This window comes from Miniopterus natalensis, chromosome 7, assembly GCF_054644295.1.
Source record: "Miniopterus natalensis isolate mMinNat1 chromosome 7, mMinNat1.hap1, whole genome shotgun sequence".
In the NCBI taxonomy this organism is placed as follows: domain Eukaryota; kingdom Metazoa; phylum Chordata; class Mammalia; order Chiroptera; family Miniopteridae; genus Miniopterus; species Miniopterus natalensis.
This window is the reverse complement of record NC_142087.1, coordinates 12842685-12864004: the sequence shown is the minus strand read 5'-3', so window position 1 is coordinate 12864004 and position 21320 is coordinate 12842685. Positions and strand designations below refer to the sequence as shown.

The window sequence follows — 21320 nt, the reverse complement described above, 5'->3', positions numbered from 1 at the left end:
CAGAGCCCGCTCATTCCCGCGGAGAACCCGCGCAGGAAGCCGAGAGGGCGGGTGGACCCGCAGCGGGCCGCCTGGCTTACGCCGCCCTGAGGTGAGAGGCATGGGGGCACTTCCTTCCAGGTGCGCTGAGAGAACTGAAGAAGCGTGTTGGCAGCTCCTAGCACCCCCCAGCACCCCCGGGTGGGCACCGCTTCTGTGGAAGCTGTTTTCATCACGCCCAAGGGCAGCCTGTTAGAGGGCGGGCGCGCAACCAACGAAGATGAACTCGGGGGTATACTTTAAGGACTAAGCTATAATCCAGCGGCTTTCAAAGTGTGATCCGCCACACGTTACACACCGGAGCGCTTGTCAGAAATGCAAATTATTAGATCCCAGACTAAATCTGCTGAATGAGAAACTCTGGGGGTGGGGCCCAGCGGTCTAAGATTTAAGTCCTTCTAGGCGATTCTGATTCACACTAGAGTTTGGGAACCAGAGCGACAGTCTTTGGGGGGGTGTGGGGGGGTGTGGTGTGTGTGTGTGTGTGTGTGTGTGTGTGTGTGTGTGTGTGTGTGTGTGTGTGTGTGTGTGTGTGTGTGTGTGTTTAAAAAAGCCTATAGGTGCTGGGAACAACCCGAGTTCCTCTCACCTGGGGGCAAGAAAACGGACGGTGCGGCGCAGGCCGGTCGCGGCCGGTCGGGGCGGGCTGCGGGCTGCGGGCTGTGGGATGCGGGCTGCCGGCTGGTGCGGGGGCTGCTGGGGGTTGTAGTGCGAGTCGCTCCGAGCCCGAGGCGCCTGCGCACTGGCTGCCAACTCGCTCTAGTCGCTGTGGACGGGACTCGGGACCGGCTGCCATCTTAGTCCAGGGACTGGAGAGTCGCCGCCGCCCCGAGTCCCGGTAAACACCCGCTGGCGGGCTGGGGGCCGTTCTGGGGAGAGGGGGGATAAGAGTGTCCGAGGAGAACGAGGGGTGGAGGAGTGCGGCGCGCAAGCCGGGGCCCAGAGGCGCGGCTGCTCCCTCTTCCCTCGGAGCCGGTGCCGTGGGGGCGCGGGGAGCTCCGGCTAGTGGCTGAGGCCGGGTGGGGGGTGGGACGGCCGGACGCGCCGAAGGGCCGCTGTAGGGCTGAGGCGTCCGGCGCTTCTGGCCTCACGGGCCCCAAGTTATGGGAGGGTTGGGCCACGGCGAGAACCGTCAGGGTCCGGACCGCGCCCCTCGATGCTGTCCGGGGCCACCCTTTCGCGGCTCGGCCTTTGCGCGGGGCCCGGCGGCGGCGGCGGCCGCCGGCGCGGGCGACGTGGCCCTTTAAGGGGCGGTGGCTGGGCCCACCTGCCACCCGGCTGGCCTTGTGGAGACTTTTTGGAGCCCCGAATCGCGAGGGGGCCTAGCGCAGCGGCTGCGTCCCCTTGTGTGTCTCACTCTCCTCCCTCCATTGTCCCTCGGCGTGGTGGTCCCGGCCCGGGCGCCCTCCTTGGTGCCCGCTTCTACCGCGGCCCCGCCAGCGCCAAGTTTTGCAGACGTGGAACTGTCACTGTCCTCCCTCCTGAGAGTGCCCTTCTCTTGACTAAAGGGAAGAAAAAAGGAGCCGTGAACCTGTGAGGGTCGAAACATGATGAGGACAAGACTTCGTGAGGAACTCAAGGTTTAGATAAAAACACAGGGTCTGTGTCCCGAGGTTGAGTCTGAAATTAGAGATGGAATCAGGGGAACTTGCAAAAGCTACCCGAAATTCATGATTCCCCAGTAACAACTCAGCTTGTCTCCTTGGTTATGTTGTATCTTAATCTTGTGGCAGTTACTGCCGTCATCCTACAGCTTCAGTTTACGTTTTAGGGGAGCGAGGGGTGGGGAAGAGTGGGATTTGCCTTCGAAAATTACGGAGGCACTGGAGTCAGCCACCTCTCGTTGCGCTTAGGCGGGGTCTCAGGCGTCTGTCCCGAGTGCAGTCGCCCTAGGGAGTGTGTGCGGCAGAGTGTATTTATTTCCACCCTCAGAACCGGCTCCGGGCTGCTACCCAGCTGCAGTGAGGCTCTGGGGCAGGGCTGCTGAGAGCCTGCACCATGCGCTCATGGTTTACTCAAGCCACAGTTTCTTCATGTTTAAGATTTAGAGACGAAGGTGGACATTCAGCTGTTTTTTGAACGATGAATGTAGGTTTTGGGTGTGTTGAGTCCAAAAGGAATTCCTTCATCTTCAGCATGAGTCCAGTCAACAGGAGTATGATGTGAAATAAAAAGCAAGTGCAGAATACTTCTGTGGTGTATTCTAGTGTATTTCATTTCTACATTATTTTTTTAAAAAAAAACCAACAAACCCATCTTCACACCTATTGGAAGAGACGGACAAACAAGTAGTCCCCAAATTTGACCGTTAGAGTAATTAGGGGAACTTTTTAAAATCAGAAATTAATTCCAGGGTCTCACCTCCTGAGATTGATTTATTACCTCTGGGTTGGACCTGAAGAATTTGCTTTTAAAACATGCCTCAGGCAATTCCGATAGTTTGGAGAACCACCGAGGCAAACAATTCTGTGGACCCATCAACGACAGCTCACAAAAAAAGCCTTGAGCTAGAAGAGGAAGTGACCAGTTTTGTCTGAGGATGGCCAGAGGAGGAGAGAGGACCTGCCCATGCACCTAATTTGGGTCTTAGATGATGAGTGGGAGTGTGACAGCATAGGCAGAGGAGACACCTTCATGCTGTGTGTAAATGCAGAGGCTTGTGGAAGAAAAAGGGTTCAGGGAATAGGGAGTGGGAAGGGGACCGAGAGCATTATGGGATGTGAGGCCAGAAAGGTAAAAGGAAGCAATTATATGGAAAGTTCTAAGTATTATGCTAAAAAACTTATGTTGTTAGCAATAAAAACCTATTTTTAAACAGGTAAGTGATATGAATACATGTGGTTTTAGGAAGATTGCTCCAGTTAAGTGGAAGAACAGCTATTGCAGAGGTCTGGGTGAGAGGTGAAAAGGCTTGACCTTGGAGAGAGGCTGTGGGGATTGGGATTGGGTTTAATTCTTTACTAGTGCACCATTGTTGACATAATTTTGGATGAGAATTTTTTTAGAGCCAGTCTGGGTAAAGGGCTCCTTTTCTGTCAAAAGAACCCATGGACAAATCTGAATAATATTGCCAGGCTATATATGTTAATGGATCAGAGTGATTGTTCATTAGCATCTTTCAAAAATTAGAAAGAACCAGATCGGGTTCAATTTGGAGGAGAACTTGGGAGATTATACTGAAATTTTTAACTGTCAGCATTATTGATCTAAGCCTGTTGGAAGTGTTTTTCTTCCACCCTCAGAAACTTGGTGTTAGAATTTTAGAGTTGGAAGAGAGTGCAGAGATTATCTAGTCCACAGTGGCAAATATATTTTGGCTTATGGGCCAGTTCTACTTTGAAGTAGCTTCTAGAAGCAATGTGTTGAGAAGGATTTTGGTTATATGGGTTCTGTGGGAAGGGGAGTTGTGGTTGCTTGGCAATGCCGCCTATGGACATACTTCTCCAGCAGGAGGTGTATGTGCTAAGTGTGTGCTATCCTTAGACTAGTTCTTCCTTGTTTTCTGTTTGTTTGTTTTTAAGAAAGTCCGAAGCAAGTTAAATTATTTACCTAAACCTAGTTAAGAATCAGCAAGAACTAGAGCCACGTTTGTATCTCTTAGTTCTCCAGAATGTACCAAGGTAGGTGTGTACTATTAAATGCTAAAGAGCTGTGGGTGTTACACCAAAGGGAAAAAGGCTTTTCTAGTCTGTGCCTCTTGACTATTTAAGCAAGAGTTTAACAAGGAACTTTGTCCTAGAAGTAAGTTTTGTTGTTTTCATTCTGGCCTAAGAAGTTTGTGCTGGCACTGATAAGAAATATTACCTGTTTTTTTTGTTGTTACTTCCTTTCTTCTCATCTCTCTTTCAGTTTTGGGTTTTGGGTATTGGTTTCCTTTGTATGAGTTAAGGAGAAAGTGTGTAAGGTTATTTTTTTTTCTGTATTTATAGCACCTAGCCAGATTCTGGGCTCATAATAAGTGCTTAGTAAAGGCATGTTGATTTTTGTGGCTGTAAATGATACTGGCTTTGAGTCAATATAAGTTAGCAAGGGTGGGGGGTGTTTGCTGAATTGAACTGCAGCATTCTCTGGTTGGGAGGTTGGCCCTCAGCTGAAAATGTTGGAAACTAGTCCCACAACTAGAAGTACGTAGTTAACCAGAAGCTATTCCTGCCTGCCTTTCTTCAGTCTAGCAGTGCACTTTCCTTGGAAAACAGCTGCCAGCTCAACTCTTTTGCTTTTTTCCAGAACTGGCTATTGTCAGATCCTTGGAGTGTTTTCTTTTCCTATCCCTAGGAGCTTCCAAATTGCAAGGACTGTCCTTATGGTGACTCCAATCGGTAGAGTATGTGTTTACATGGCTGTTCTCATTTTGCCATGTGGCCGTCCTACTTAGGTGGGCATTACCCCATACTATGTATGAGTCATTTTCAGCTACCTTCTTATCCTGCCTTCCCCATCAAAAACTACATATGCAGTGAAACTTAAAAGATGTTGTGCTGTTAGATTACCAAGGTCATCGCTAATTTGACACATTTAACCATAGAAGCAATGTGTTAATGGACCCTTCTTTCCCTCTCAGGTAACATGCATTTAACAGTGGCCTTCTGGAGACAACGCCTTAACCCAAAGAAGTGACTCCTGACTTGAACGGTGAGAACTTCAGGTATGGTGGCATGCCTGTGAGAGACGTTGTGGCATAGGAATGGTGCAGAGGGTGAGCCTTGGTCATGTAACTGCTGTGGGAGGTATGGAGAGAGCACTGTTGGTGCTGCCTACATCAGTTGGTTGAAGAAATAGGCAGTTTCCACCTAGATCTGGAAACCCAAAGCTTCTTTATGAGAGTTAGCACATGAGCCATACTGTGCTCTTAATATCCTCTGACTTTTCTGTTTCTTTAGCTTCCTTAGATATACACACACTTTTCCCATTTGTGCTGTTTTGTTTGTTTTTTTAGAAAGAGAGGACGGGAGAAGGAGAGAGAGAAACATGGATGAGAGAGAAACACCATTGATCGGCTGCCTCCTGCATGCTCCCTACTGGGGATCAAGCTGCAACTCAGGCATGCGCCCTGACCTGGAAGTGACCTCTTGATTCATGGGTCCCACGCTCAACCACTGAGACACACTGGCCGTGGTGTGCTGTCTTTTAAAAGTTTATCTCTGTATACTTGTCTAGGCATGTGCATGTGCATGGTAAAAAAGTGTAGGAATTAAAAAGAAGGCAACATTATGCAGTGGAAAAAGAGTGGAGGACTTGGAGAGAAAAGGTTTGGGTTCTTACTTGGTTTTTCCACTGACAAACTGACTTTTTACAGATTATTTAATCTTGCTGGGACACAGTTCGTATCTGTAAAAAAGATGTTTTGCTTCTCACCTGCCTCCCTGGGGTTCTCAGGATCAAATAAAATAATACATATTAAATCTTTAGAAAAAAATGAGTTTATAACTTAAGACATTATCTAGATCTACAAGGTGGAAGAAGTTGGCAATAATATTGAAAAAGAAAACATGAGAATAGGACAGATTCACTTTAAAAGATTGGGGGAGAAAAGGAAGGCTACTGGATTTATAAAAAAGTAGAACATAGAAAAGACAGAGCAGTAAGAGAATGGGGGGGAGTAAGCAGAGCAGGTGAGTCGGTAGGTGAGCCGGCTGAACAGGGAGAGGCCCCTTATGTTTGCCCGACCTTTGCCTTGCTGCTATTCGTTGTCATTGTCATTACCACTTTCCTTCCATAAATGTTCCATCCGTATTACTCATCTGTGTGACCCTTTGTGTTTATTTTCTTTGTTAACTAATTGCTCTGTAAATTCTTTTTTTCCCCTTTTTTTAAGTATATCTTTATTGATTTCAGAGAGAGGAAAGGAGAGGGGGGGAGAGAGTTGAAACATCAATGATGAGAGAGTCACCGATCGGCCGCCTCCTGCATGCCCCCAACTGGGGATTGAGCCTGCAACCCGGGCATGTGCCCTGACTGGGAATCGAACCCCGATCACCTGGATCCTAGGTCGACACTCAACCACTGAGTCACGGCTGGCCGGGCGCTCTATAAATTCTTAGAAATCAAGGCTGTGATTTGCTTATTATGGTGTTTCAGGATCAAATATGTACTTAATATGTCCTTTTTTATAATTATGGAGAGAAAAGAAGGAGATGGTGGGATGCTTTATGAGAGATACTAGGAAAAGGAATGAGTAATAGGAAAAGTAGATAAAGAAGAGATGGTGAGCCCGGCCGGTGTGGCTCAGTGGTTGAGCATCGACCCATGATCCAGGAGATTCCGGTCAGGGCACATGCCCTGGTTGCAGGCTCGATCCCCAGTAAGGAGTGTGCAGGAGGCATCCAATCAATGACTCTGTCATCATTGATGTTTCTATCTCTCTCCCTCTCCCCTCCTCTCTCTGAAATCAATAAAGATATTTTTTAAAAAAGAAGAGATGGTAAGAGGAAGAATTCTTAGAATCTGACAATGAAAGAAAAGACATGAAAATGAAAAATACATGTATAGAGAAAAAAGGGGGGGAGAGTGGTGTTATCTGCAGTAAAGGAACAAGGCAGCTTTCATTTACTTAATGGTGATGTAATACCTTACAAAAACTTATGTTCTGGGAAAGATCGTCCATACCAAATTTCTTTAAAATATTTCTAAAAGTATCTACTTTATCCTGAATTCACAAAGTAGTTCTTTGTGGAAAGAAAACTGGGCCAACATTCAGAAGAACTGGGTTCTAGCCTTGGGTTGCTTGTTACTTAAATTCTGTGAACTTGGGCAGTTCACTTAACTCTCTCTGGGTCTCTGCTTCCTCACTTGTGTATTGAAAGTATTGAACATGATCTCTCAGATTCCTTCTAGCTCACTCTTTGATTATACTTAGTACTTCATTCACCGGCTTACTAATTTTTCATGGCTTTGTTTATACCACAATATAGGACTGGTTTCAGAAATACCTTATAATAGCATTTCATAATATCCAGTGCTTTATAATTGAGAAGCCATTTTAAGTTCTACTTTAAACAGTAGGAAGAGACTTATAGGAAACCTAAGTATAGAAATATTAAGTTTGTAGTATTCAGCAAGCATTTATTGAGCTCCTGTTGTGTTAGGTCCTAAGGGGTACTTAATTTAAAACCCTTGCCTCAAGGATTTTGTGTTCTTGTCAGGGAAACAAACTTGGCCACAAGTAATCATTGTAAAAAGCAAGGTGATATAATAAGGAATGCATTGGATTGCAACTTAAGATACTAACTTTGGATTTCTTGGTTCAAACATAATTAAATATATGTTAAATGCTGTTCTGTGCTAGGCATTACAGGGAATCATGATGAAAAAGGAGACCCTGCCCTCAAGAAACTTGCAATTTTTTTTCATGTCTGCAAACTGATTACCCCGATAGACTCCCTACCCCACAAAAGCGAAGTTTTGTATTGTTTAAAGTTTGAAGCTAAGAATTCATCTGCATGGAGCTTACCTCATTCCAGAAATGTCTAATAACGTACTTGCTTTCTGAGAAGATACATTTTATTGGGTTCTGCAGCTTTTTCTCTGTCAATTACAGGACATTTTTTTCTTTTGAGATAAGGAAAAAGATCCAGAAATTTAGGTGAACTTTGGTTTGCTTCTTAGTTATTTTTGCAAAGAAAGAGTAGACTCTAAAATTTAGTCCTTTGATCCTTTGTTTCAGAGAATCAGTTTACTTGGTCACAGAAGAAAGGATGCTGGTCTGAAGGAATCATATTGTAGGGGTGAACCGTGTACTGGAGTTAGATTGTCTGGTTTTGAATTTTGGCTCTACCATGTATTAGCAGTATGACTTTGACCACGTTGCTTCAGTTCTTTGTTTTTAAATTGAGGTAAAATTTACTATTTTAACCATTTAAAAATGTATAATTCAGTGTTGGTTCACTATTGATCTAGTGGGGAGTGTAGACCAAGTATGGTCTGAACATCTTAACTTTTTTCTAAAGAGAAGCTGGAAATCCAGATTCTATGAGAAATCTTTATTTTTAAGTGTTGGCAACTTATGAATTCATAATATAAACACTGTGGGCCAAACAAATCACCACTGTGGGCTGAATTTGTCTTGTGGGTTACCACTCTGCAACCTCTGATCTGAGGCTTGACTTTTTGCAGCGTAACCCATCTTCCCTGCCCTCTGGGAAGCAAGTCCTTACCCACATAAAGATTTAAGCAATACCTCAAAGCAGTCTAGGGCTGAATGAGGGGTATGCAGAATAATTATGAAGACAGAGAGAAAAAGGGAAGCTATTTAAGACTGGGATTCAGAATGGACCAAGGGGCAGAGGCAGGAATGGACTTGAGATGGTGGAAGCACAGTGAAGAGATTAGGTGGAGTTTAGATTAGTCTGGAGAGGTTTTGTGTGGGCCTGGTAATAGGAGAAAGCTTGGAATAATTAAGAGACCAGCCTTCTTATTTATTTTTAAAATATATCTTTATTGATTTCAGAGAGAGGACAGGAGAGGGTGAGAGAGAGATAGAAACATCAATGATGAGAGAGTCATTGATCGAGCCCACAACCCCGGGCATGTGCCGGGAATCAAACCCCGATTGCCTGGATCCCAGGTCGACACTCAGCTGCTGAGCCACACCCATCAGGGCCAGCCTTCTCATTTTGAGATAACCTTAAGTCCTGTTGGCTGACAATATCAGATGGTAATTTATGAAGATTTATTTGATAATATTGAGGTCTGCAGTATTTACTAGGGTTGGTGGGGTCTGGAGTCAGGAAGACTAGGCTAAGGAGGTGGTAATGGTAATAGAAAGGAAGGGACAGATGCTCGTCTAAGAGACAAAAGTTTATATTTGGGTCACCCTGTGACAGTGGGACCTCGCAGTAGGTAATTTTGAAAGCTTTTTTCCTATTCACTTTGTAAAAACTGGGGTATGGGAAGATAATACTGTGTGTACAGGCTACGCCTCTTTTTTCATGTTGTGGATCTTCCTTCATTCTCAGCCTCAGCACACTCCTAATGATGGATCACATACACAGTCTTATGAGTTCCTAGTTTGCACAAGTAGAATAGAAAGAAAAGGAAGTTCTTAGGTGCTATATAAATAGTTGAAGGTTAATTAGTAGTATAACTAAATATTAATGCTGCCAGTCTCTGTCGGACTAACAATTTTATAAGTGTTCAGATGAATTAGGTAAGTAGCAGGTCTTTATCTACAAATATATAACCACTTAGGAGTTTGCTTTTTGTTTTATGAAACTAGTATTTGAAAAGATTATGCTTTTGAAAAATGGTATAATGTGATGGTTTAAAGCTTAGGATTTGCCCAGTCGGTGTGGCTCAGTGGTTGAGCGTCGACCCATGAACCAAGAGGTCACTGGTTCGATTCCTGGTCAGGGCACATGCCCAGGTTTTGGGCTTGATTCCCAGCAGGAGGCATGTGGGGGGCAGCCCATCAGTGTTTCTCTCTATTCTTCCCTCTAAAATCAATAAAAATATTGCCCTGGCTAGTGTGGTTAGAGTGTTGGCCCTCGCATCCTAGGGTCTCAGGTTCGATTCATGGTGAAGGGTATGTACCTGGGTTGCAGGTTCCATCCCTTGCCTGGTCATGGTGTGTGTGTGGGAGGCAACCAATTGATGGGTCTTTCTCACATCTATATTTGTCTCGATCTCCCCCCCCCACTCTATAAAAATCAATGGAATCCTTGGGTTATTAATTTAATTAATAAAATTAAAATTTTAAATAAATAAATAAATAAAGCATAGGACTTGGATTGCCAGCTCCAGCATTGTACTATAAACATAGATACCCTGAGCTTCAATTTTTTGTATGTGTGAAAAATGGGCATAATTTCTATTTCCCATGGTTGTCATGAGACTGCACATTAAAAAAAATGCTAAATAAAATGCTAGCTGTTATTAGTAACCTTGTTTAAAAAAATAGAAAAAGGAAGTATCAAAGTAGTTCAACAGCTTATCACATTTCTAGTTTTGTATTTTTGGTGATTTCAGTTAACCTTTGAAAAGTTTCATTAGACGTTAGTTTATATGTGGAATTTTTGTATCTACAAAGGTTTGGAAACACTGACAAATGGTTTGCTCGTGGAAAAATTGTAGAATTTTGCTGCAGAAACTTGACACAATAATTAATTTATGATTCAGAATGTTTAAAGAAACTGATAAACGTTGTAGAAAGGTGGAATGTGTTTATTCTGTATCACTTACGAAAGTGATTTTTAGGATTTTATTTTCACCAAGCTTTTGTTCTGTTTATACTTTCTCGTGAAAATTTTCTTGACATACACATGGAAGTTATTCCTTATTTTTGCCTACTATGAAAAATGTAATGTTGTAACTAGCCTTTTTAGTAATAGAATAGTGTGTTAGATATAGCCTGAGTATTAAGAATATTTGAGATATAGCAACATTTCCCTCATTGATAAATAAGAGTACTGAACTGAACCTCTGAAAAGTACACAAAGTTGTCGCCATCATAGAGATGTAACAACAGGGTCAAATTGAGCTAAATCTCATTTCATGGAGAAGGAAATTTTTTTTTTCTCTCAGCACTGCCTAACCTAGTTTTTGGAGTTCATTTGTCCTGAATATTAAAAGGGATTTTCAGATGGTTCATTTAATTATAGATCTGCTTTGGAAGTGGGAAGGAAAGGAACAAAAGAGAGGGGTTAGCTACATTTACTTATGTGGAATGTCAGTAGTCAAAGGAAAGTCCTAGATTATCTTTTTGTTGGAATTTTTTGGAGGAACTAGATAATGTAACTGCAGAATGTAACTACTACTGCTTTCCATTGTCCAGAATGTTGCTGACACTTATTTATCTATGGTCATCTTCTCCCCCTTTGTCTTTGCCCTTGAGGGTTTATACTTTTTCTTTTTTAAAAAAATATGTCTTTATTGATTTCAGAGAGAGGAAAGGAGAGGGAGAGAGAGAGATAGAAACGTCAACGATGAGAAAGTCATTGATTGGCTGCCTCCTGCACGCCCTCCACTGGGGATCCAGCCCATAACCTGGGCATGTGCCCTGACTGGCAATCAAACCTCGATCTCCTGGATCATAGGTTGATGTTCAACCGCTGTGCCACGCCAGCTGGGTGGTTTATGCTTTTTTCCCCCTTTATTTCATTTTGCCAAGCTTTCAGGAGGGAATGGAGATAGATGGAGTATGTATTCAGTCTGTTCTGTTAGTTTTTGTTGTTTTTTTAACCATATAAATTGATGTTTTCATCTCTAAGGGACAAAGAAAGTGATGAACTTATCTGTCCTGATTATTTTTGTTTGGTGGTTCCTTATTGTGGTAAAATATAAGTACATAAAATTTACCATTTTAACCATTTTTAAGTGTTTGGTTCAGTGAAATTAGGTATATTCACATTGTTGTTTTTCACTGTGCACTGCCGAAATTTTTTTTATCATCCCAAACTGAAACTGTTACCATTAAACAATAACTCACACACCCCCTCCCGCGGCCCCTGGTAACCACTATGCTACCTTTTGTCTCTATATAGAATTTGGCTATTCTAGATACCTCATGTAAGTGGAATCATACAATATGTTGAATTATACAATATTTTTCCTTTGTGTCTGGCTTTTTTCACTTAGCATAATGTCTTCAAGAACATTGTTACGGCATGTGTCAGAATTTCATTTCTTTTTAAGGCTGAATAATATTCCATTTTATATGCATACCACATTTTGTTTATCCATTCATCTATTGGTGAACATTTGGGTTAGATCCACTTTTGGCTATTTTTGGAATAATGATGCTATGAATGTGGGTGCATAAATATCTGTTTGTGTCCTTTTAATTCTTTTAGGTATATTCCTAGAGGTGGAATTGTAGATCATGTGGTGATTCTATGATTTTTTTGAGAAACCACCATACATACTGTTTTCCACAACAGCTATACCATTTTACATTTCCACCAGCAGTGCACAAGAGTTTCCATTTTCCACACCCATGTCAACATTTGCTGTTTTCGGTTTGTTTGTTTTGCTAATAATAGTCATCCTGATGGGTGAGGTGATTTCTTTATTGTGGTTTTGCGTTGCATTTTTTTATTGAGCATCTTTGTATATTCTTTTACCGTTTATATCTCTTTGGGGAAGTATCTATTTAAGTCTTTTTACCCATTTTTTTAACAGTTTTGTTGTGTGTGTTTTTGGTGTCTTAACAATTTTCCAGGCTGCTGCTCATATCTTTTCTTTCTCTGGGTCTACTGCTATTTCTCCTCCTTTCCTTTTGTTGACAAAGCTGCTAGAACCTGTCTCTCCAATACGTAGTCGCTCAGTAAATGTTTAACGATAAGAAGATAACGGTGAAGGTTGGTTGGGGCAAAACCTTCATTACATTTTTCTTGAGTTTTGGATTTCTCTATTCTTCTTGTTAACTATTTACTTAGTGGGGTAAACATTTATAAAGGATTAAGTGTTTAGACAAGGAAGTGTCCCTGTGTCATTTAAATTTTACTTCAGAGAAGGAAAATCCAGGATCTTACTAAAAGAAATTTGAATCTTCTCTTAGAAGATTTGCTCTTGTTACTGTTTCCCTAAGAAAATACAAGTCAGCCCGAGGTATTCAAACAAGGGTTTTGCCTTTTGTCATTCTGAGGGGGAAATACCTGTTTCAGCCATTTCAGTGATTCACTTCTTAACGTGATTTTATTGTGATGATTTGAAATTTTGAGACTGTGGTATTTGTTAGGGTTTTCTGTTTTTGTCAAGAGAGGGTTGTCAAAAAGGCCCAGCCGGCGTGGCTTAGCAGTTGAGCATCAACCTAGGACCCAGGGAATCGAAGTTCGATTTCTGGTTAGGGGACATGCCCGGGTTGTGGGCTTGATCCCTAGTAGGGGGCGTGCAGGAGGCACTCGATCAATGACTCTCTCATTAATGATGTTTCTGTCTCTCACGCTCTCTGAAATGAATAAAGACATATTTTAAAAAACACAAAAACTTATGTTTCAAAAGAATATAAAAAAATAATTTCAGAAAGGACTAAACTGAATAAATTCAGTTATGGCAGTGACATAAGTGTTTTTGTTTCCTTTTTATCTTTTTTGGCTCCTTTAAGGAACCATGGTTTTATTTTTTTTTTAATTTTTAAATATATCTTTATTGATTTCAGAGAGAGGAAGGGAGAGGGAGAGAGAGAGCTAGAAACATCAATGATGAGAGAGTCATTGATTGAGCCCGCAACCCGGGCATGTGCCCTGACTGGGAATCAAACCCCAATCACCTGGCTCCTAGGTCGACGCTCAGCCACTGAGCCACACCCGGCTGGGCAGGAACCATGGTTTTAAATCATGAAATTAGCATTGAGCAAGGCTAGAGATCTCAGATTTTTGGCCCTATCTTCTTTTCTGACCTCGAACAGCCCATTCGATTGGGTCGTTTGCCTTATTATCGAGTTGTAAGAATATTTTTGTGTGTATGAATTCTGAATATAAATCCTTTATTGGATATGCATCTTGCAAATATATTTTCCCAACCTTTTGCTTGTCTTTTTATTTTCTTAATAGTGTCTTTTGAAGAGCAGAAGTTTCTCATTTTGACAAGGCTTAATTTCTTAATTTTTTTTGTGTGGATGGTACTTCTGGTATCCTGTGTAAGAATTCTTTGCCTAATTGGGCAGTCCATCTAAATTTCCTGGATATCAATTTGTTTACTTGTGAGAACAAAAAAGTGTGTGGTATTTTGCCTTCTTTGGAATAATATTTTTATTCAGTTCCTTTTCAGATGCAGTCAGAATAGAGGAGGTAGTCTTGGAATAGAATAAATAGTAAGGTGAAAGTCTGCAGACCCAGTTTTATTTTGGGGGATATAGAATTGGCTCTGCTTTCATAATCCTATTAGTTTCCTAATGGTAAGTGGTAACTTGTCCCGCCTTTCCTAACCCCAGTATTTAGGGCTCTTGATGTAAATGATTCTCTCTTCGATTTCCCCCCCCCCCGGTTTTTAATACAATCTGAATAACAGTAGTTTTTTACTCCTTTTAATAAAAATGCATGAATTTGTTTTTAAAGTGTGCATACATGTTACTTAGTAACTTATTCATATTGATAACTTTAAAAAATACATTTTTATTGATTTTTAAAGAGAGAAAGAGAGAAACATAGATGTGAGAGAGAAACATGGATCGGTTGCCTGCTGCACACCCCAGTAGAGCCCGCAACCTGGGCATGTGCCCTGACCGGGAATCGAACCTATGACCTGTTGGTGCATGGGTCGCTGCTCAGGCAACTGAGCCACACTGGCCAGGGCATTGGTTCTTTTTTTAAAATTTATCTTTATTGAAAGTATTACAGCCCGGCTGGGCGTGGCCTAGCCGTTGAGTGTCGACCTAGGATCCAGGCAATCGGGGTTCGATTCCTGGTCAGGGCACATGCCCAGGTTGCGGGCTCAATCCCCAGTCAGGGGCCTGCACGAGGCAGCCAATCAATGACTCTCTCATCATTGATGTTTCTCTCTCTCTCTCTCTCCGCCTCTCCTTTCCTCTCTCTGAAATCAATAAAGATATATTAAAAAAAAAAAGCATTACATATGTCCCCTCCCCCCATACTGCTGTCTTTGTCCACAGGTTATGCATTTATGCATGTAAGTTCTTTGTTTAATTTCTCCCCACCCACTCCCCCATCCCTGCCTTTTCTCTGAGATCCCTCAGTCTGTTCCATGCTTCTATGTCTCTGGATCTATTTTGTTCATCAGTTTATTTCGTTCATTGGATTCCACATGTGAGTGAGATCATGTGATACTTGTCGTTCTCTGATTGGCTTATTTTACTTAGCATAATCCTCTCCAGGTTCCTCCATGCTGTCCCAAAGGATGAGAGAGCCTTCTTTCTTTCAGCTGCATAGTATTCCATGGTGTAAATATCCCACAGTGTTAGTTCTTAATTGTTTAGAAATGATACGAGAAAGGTTTGCTGGAAGATTGGGGACAACGGCCATCAGCGTTGTATATTTTGAGAATTCATGAGTATTGAGAGATAGTCAGTCTTTTGGGAGCCAGGAAATTCAACTCTATATATAATTAGGTTGTATATTATTACACAAGCATTGTTTGCAGAAGAGCAATATTTATAGTAGCACAGCAGTAGTTATATTTATTGTGGCATGTCAAATCCTTTAAACTCTAGCTGTAAATAGTGAAAGCCAGGAAACAACTTATAATAGTAGTTAATATTAAAATATTTGTCAGAAAGCCATTAGGAGAACAGGGAAAAAATTGACTTCTGGAATACTGGGTACAGAGTTTAAACCAGCAAATGAATGCTAAAAGTTCAGTTCTGGTGCCAAGTTCCTTAAACTTTGTTTTTATAGTATTGAACCTTGAAAGTCGTACCTTCCTGTTTTTCTCTTTGAGTAAGATAATCATCTCTAGAAAAAATGTTTTATTGATTTCAGAGAGAGGAAGGGAGAGGGAAAGATAGAAACATCAGTGATGAGAGAGTCATTGATCGGCTGCCTCCTGCACGCCTCCCACTGAGGATCAAGCCTGAAACCCAAGCATGTGCCCTGACTGGGAATTGAACCGTAACCTCCCGGTCCATAGGTTGATGCTCAACCACTGAGCCAGGTCAGCCAGGCAAGATAATCATCTCTTTATACTTATTCTTTAGTCGCCACACTGATAACATTTGGTTGGAAAATTAGAAAGGAGCTTTCAAGGACATGTGATGTTCAGAGCCAAGGTGTCGTTGTGGGGAAAGAGAGGGTGATTCACATCCTACCTGCCTTTTAAGGTAACTGTCCAGTAAATAGGGAAGCAACTTTTCCCCATCATGAGTGGGTTTGAGTTTATTCCCTCTTCTTCTGTTGAGAAGTTAAGTTATAGAAATGGGCATTTATGTATCTTCTGCCCCAGCCCAAAGCTCTCTTACCCCTATGACAGTACCTTCAGCAGCCCCATACACCAAGGTCAGCTGCTTTGCTGTCATTAGTGGAGAATGGGATCTAAACATTGTTCTGTCTAGGTACCTTTGTTACTGTGGCCCTAGGGAAAAGAATCTTGTTTTCAACTCACTGGGTACTGGTGGCTATTAATTGCATACACAAGAACCATCAGCAGCTCCACGGTTCATTTCCAGATGGATTGAGGCTGGAGCCCATTCTTCACAGTAGTGGCTGCTGAATGAAGACCGAGTTTTCAAAAGAGATCCTTTGATACATAACTTTCACTTGAGTAATGGTTTGGGAACATGGCTGAGTGGCCCTACTCAAGGGAGACTAACCAGTATTTATAGTTTCGATTTATGATTCTGTATTTTAATGGGGCTGTTTGAGGGTTTCACTTCCTTAGGTTTTAAAACGTTCTTTGAATGCCGCTATTTATTGAGCTCTTTGAACTTTGTACTTTCTGCTTCAATAAGCAATTTTTGTTAGCTGTTTTGTGTATTTCCTGAAATGTCCGTTTGGTGGTTTTTATGAAAATATAGGCCTATATTAAATTGACAGGTCTTCTAGGTCAAAATCAATGTGGCCTATAAAAATAACTGATTGTGTTAGATATGTTATTTCTGAAAATTACCTAGTAAATTTCATAATACTCTATTTAATATTTATAAATAGGATACATATTTTAAAATGAGGCCAGAAATGTGTTTGCCTGTTTGTTGCTTATGGGACAAGCTGTTACTGAAATGTATCTATCTCTTTTCACTGCCTTTCAGGAACATGTTAAGATTAGTTCTTATCTCTGGCACTGTTATAGCACCTTTTTCTATATTAGACATTCTTTTACATTTTTATAGTGTGATAGTAAACAGTACTCAAATGATATGAAATTGTTCAGAATTGATCTCATTTTAAGTTTCTTTGAAACCAACAGGCTAATAGGTAGTAGATTATTTTAACATTGTATTAAATCTTAGATTCAAACTGATACCTTCATTGATTCAAGTCACAATGGTTTACTAGGTTGAGATACCTTGGAAACCACACCACTGTACTTGATTGTGAAACTTTTATAAAAGTGACTTTAAAAGTCAGTTATTTTTCATAGGAAATTCATGCAGAAGCATTCATCTCTGTCTCCGTTACGAATTTTAAAGCTGTAGATGGAGACAAAGTTGAAATGGCTTTAAAAATTGAGTGTTGTCCGGCTAGGCGTGGCTCAGCGGTTGAGCATTTACCTAGGATCCAGGAGATGGCAGTTCAATTCCCCGTCAGGGCTCGATCCCCAGTTGGGGGTGTGCAGGAGGCAGCCGATGAGTGATGACTCTCATCATTGACTCTCTCTCTCTCTCTCTCTCGCTCTCTTGCTCTCGTTCTCTCTCCCTCTCCCTTCCTCTCTCTGAAATCAATAAAGATATATTTTTAAAAAAATTAAAAAAATTGAGTGTTAAGCCTTGGCCAGTTTGGCTCGGCGGTTAGAGCTTTGGCCTGCAGACAGAAAGGGGCCCTGGGTTTGATTCTGGCCAAGTGCACTTACCTCGGCTGCAGGTCCAATCCTCGGCCCTGGTTGGAGCAAGTGCGGGAGGCAACCAGTCAATGAGTTTCTTTCATAGCAATATTCCCCCCCCCCCCTCCTCTCTTCCTTCCACTCTCTCTGAAGAGCAGTGGAAAAAATATCCTTGGGGGGTGATAAAAAAAAAAAAAAGAGCGTTAAGAGGAGGATAAAGGAGGTGAAGGGAAAGGTCAGAAGGTGAAAAGGACACTGGGAAAGAAAGGCTGGTCCAACAGGGAGATGCGGGAGTGCAGACGGGAGGTGCCGCCATGGGTCCTGCAGCCACCCCCCGCAGGACAGGAAAACGAAGTCATTTTTCTTTTTGTTTTAGAAACTAGATTAACAGCTTTTTTTTTTTTTGGTCATTCACTTTGGGAATACTCTTCTTTTGACCAAGTTTATTGAGATTATAACTTGCACATAATAAAATTCATCCTTTTCAGGGTTACAGGTCTTTGAATTTTGATAAACAATTGCAGTCTTTACTTGCGGGCCTTTGTAGGCATTGATGTCTCCCCAGTCCCATATCCTAGGAAGCACTGATATGTTTTCTTCCCAATAATTTGGCCTTTTCCAGAATGTCATAAATAGGACCGTAGGGTCTATTAGTTCCCTAGGACTGCTGTAACAAATGACCACAACCTAGGTAGTTTCAAACAACACAACGACTTTATTCTCTCACAGTCTAGTAGGAGTCCAAATGGCCAAAATAAGGCGTCAGCGGAGTTGGAAACAGTCAGAGGGAGAATCTGTTTCATGACTTTATGTTAGTTTCTGATGATTGCCTCTTATACTGGGCATTCCTTGGCTTCTGTACACATCTCTCCAGTCTCTGCCTCCATCTTCCCATGGTGTTCTCCCTACATGTCATCACATCATCTTTACTCTGTGCATGTCTCTATGTTCAAAGTTTCTTCTTATAAGGATACTAATCATTGAATTAGGGCCCACTCAAATGTGGTATGACCTCATCCTAACTTGATTGCACCTGCAAAGACCCTATAAGGCCAAATAAGGTCACATTCAGAGGTTCCAGGTACACATGAATTTGGGGGGAGACACTATTCAACACATAATATATACATAGGGTAAGTAGTCTTTTAAAAAATGTTTTAAATGTTACTTTAAAAATTGTTATACAATAAAATTAGCTTTTTAACTAACACCATAACCAGGATACAGAGTAGTCCCATTACACCAAAAACCTCCCCTGTACTGCATTTTTGTGTTATATCTAAGAAACCATTGTCTAATATAAATTCACATAGAATTATGCCTTTCTTCTAAGAGTCTTATAGGTTTAGCTCTCACATTTAGGTGTATGATCTACTATGAGTTAATTTTTGTCTGTGGTTGTGAGATTAGGATGCAGATTCATTCTTTTGCATGTGAGTATTTAGCTGTTTCAGCACCATTTGTTGAAAACATTTGTCTTAGCACCCTTGTAAAAATCACTTAGTCATAGATATTTGGGTTTATTTCTGGACTCAGTTCTGTTCCATTAATCTGTATGTCTATGTTTATGCCAATACTATGTCCTGATTATTTTACCTTTGTGGTATGTTTTGAAATTGGAATGGGTGAGTCCACCTTTATTTTTCTTTTTCAAGATTATTTTGTTTATTCCTGGTTTTTTGCATTTTGATGTGAATTTTAAGATTAGTTTGTGAATTTTCTGCAAAAAAGGAACCTGGGATTTTGATAGTGTTTTTAATCTATAGATCATTTTGGAGACTATTGCCATCTTAATCATGTTAAGTCTTCTAATCTATGAATATTGGATGTCATTCCATTTATGTAGGTCTTCTTTCATTTTTAGTTTTACAGTTTCTTTTTTGTTGAGTTTATTTCTAAGTATTTTCATTATTATGCTATTGTAGGTGGAATTGGTTTGTGTTGTTGTTGTTAATTCTCACCAGATAATATTTTTTTCCATTGATTTTTAGAGCATTTGGAAGGGGGGAAGAGGGAGAGAGGAAAAAGAAGGAAGGAGGGAGGGAGGGAAGGAGGGAAGGAAGAAAAACATCGATGTGAGAGAGACACATTGGTTGGTTGCTTCCCACAGGGGAACAAACCTGTAACCCTTGATCTGGAATTGTACCCCGAACCTTGAGTGTGCAAGCCAGTGTTCTGCTACTGAGCCACACCTGCCAGGGTGGAATTGTTTTCTTAATTTCATTTTCAGATTCTGTATTGTTACCATATATACAGTGGCTTTTGTATATTGATCGATTCTGCAGCCTTGCTGAACTTAAGTTTAATAGTTTTTAAGTAGATTCTTTAGGATTTTCTATACACAAGATCATGTCATCTTCAAATAGAGATTAGTCTTCTTCCTCTCCAATCTGTATGCCTTTTATTTCATTTTCTTGCCTGATTATCCTGGCTAGAACCTCCAGTACAATGTTGAATAAAAGTGGCGAGAGCTGGCATCCCTTGTTATTGATCCTAGGGGGTAAACATTCAGTGTTTTACCAATAAGTAGGATGTTACTGGGGATTTTTTTTTATAAATGACCTTTATTAGTCAGATTGAGGAGGTTTTATTCCTAGTTCCTTGAGTGTTTTTATCATGAAGTGGTGTTGAGTTTTGTCACGTGCCTTTTCTGTGTATTGAGATGATCATATGATTGCTTCCCACATGCGCCCAGACTGGGGCAGGGGAACAAACCTGCAACCAAGGTAGCGTGCCCTTGACTGGGAATCAAACCCAAGACCCTTCTTTGCGCTGATGCACTACCACTGATCCTCACTGGCCAGGCTATACTATTTTTCTAGCAGTAAACTTGATATAGATCAGCAACTAGAATAATACATGCATGTGTATTATCTAAGTGCTGATTTTATCATGCATAAAATCAGCACTTAGATATCAGACTTTTGTTACCGCCTCTTAATTTGTCTTGATTTTGTAGTTCTGTGGCAAATAGTATTTTGGGCATTGAAGAGAAAGTTATAACTATACGTAAGGTGGTAATGATGTCTTTGAGGGATTTCTCTATAGCTAGCACTTTGATCAGAAGAATGTCCTGTGCAATGCACTGTTAAAGCTTTTCTGTTAACATCTCATTTTCTTTATATTCTGGGTGACGACTAATGACTTTATGGTGTATGCCTTTCCTATTTAAAGTAAAAGGGCTCGCCCTGACTGGTGTGGCTTAGTTGGTCGGGTGTTGTCCAGTGCACCAAAAGGTTGCTGGTTTGATTCCTGGTCAGGGCACACGCCCAGTTTGTGGGCTTGATGCCTGGTAGGCGGTGTGCATGAGGCAGCCGATTGATGTTTCACTTTCACATTGATATTTCTCTCTCCCTTCCTCTCTCTCTAAAAATCATTTTAAAAAATCTTTAAAATAAAAGGGCTCTTAGTAAATTGTAGGTTATAAAATATATGAAATGGTACATTTTAAATAAACAAAGGAGCCCTAGACTGTTTGGCTCAGTGGTAGAGCGTCGAACTGCAGACTGAAGGGTCCCGGTTCAATTTCGGCCAAGGGCACACCCCTTGGTTACAGGTTTAATCCCTGGCCATGGTCAGGACTCGTGGGAGAGGCAATGAATCAATGTGTGTCTCTCCCATCGATGTTTCTCTCTCCCCCTCTCCACTCTCTGAAAAGCAATGGAAAAAGTATCCTCTGGTAAGGATTAAAATAAGTAAATAAAAAACAAACAAACAAAGAAGGTGAAGGGAAAACTACATATACCACACCAAAACTATAGTAAGGCCAAAATTTTAGCTTTGATTGTTTCCATGTGTAAGTCAAGGAATAAAACATTGTATTTTATAGAGTTCATCTCATTAGGAATTATTGTTCCATTTCACTTTGGTAGATTCGAGAAGATATTAGAATAGTTTTATGTTCAAAATTTTAA

The 21320-nt window shown here is 41.3% G+C and overlaps 1 protein-coding gene across 5 annotated transcripts in view; it reads left to right on the top strand.

Moving 5' to 3' along the window:
* Positions 1-795: 795 nt before the first annotated feature.
* ITCH (itchy E3 ubiquitin protein ligase) overlaps positions 796-21320 on the top strand; it is a 94858-nt gene continuing 74333 nt past the window's right edge. For 2 of the 5 annotated variants that reach the window (XM_087818784.1, XM_087818787.1), the window contains exons 1-2: positions 796-877; positions 4601-4671. The gene's annotated coding sequence lies outside the window, so the exon portion shown is untranslated. Of the gene's footprint in view, positions 878-4600; positions 4685-7702; positions 7872-21320 lie in introns of those variants that run through there. The other 3 variants (XM_087818783.1, XM_087818786.1, XM_016213143.2) reach the window with 2 other exon arrangements.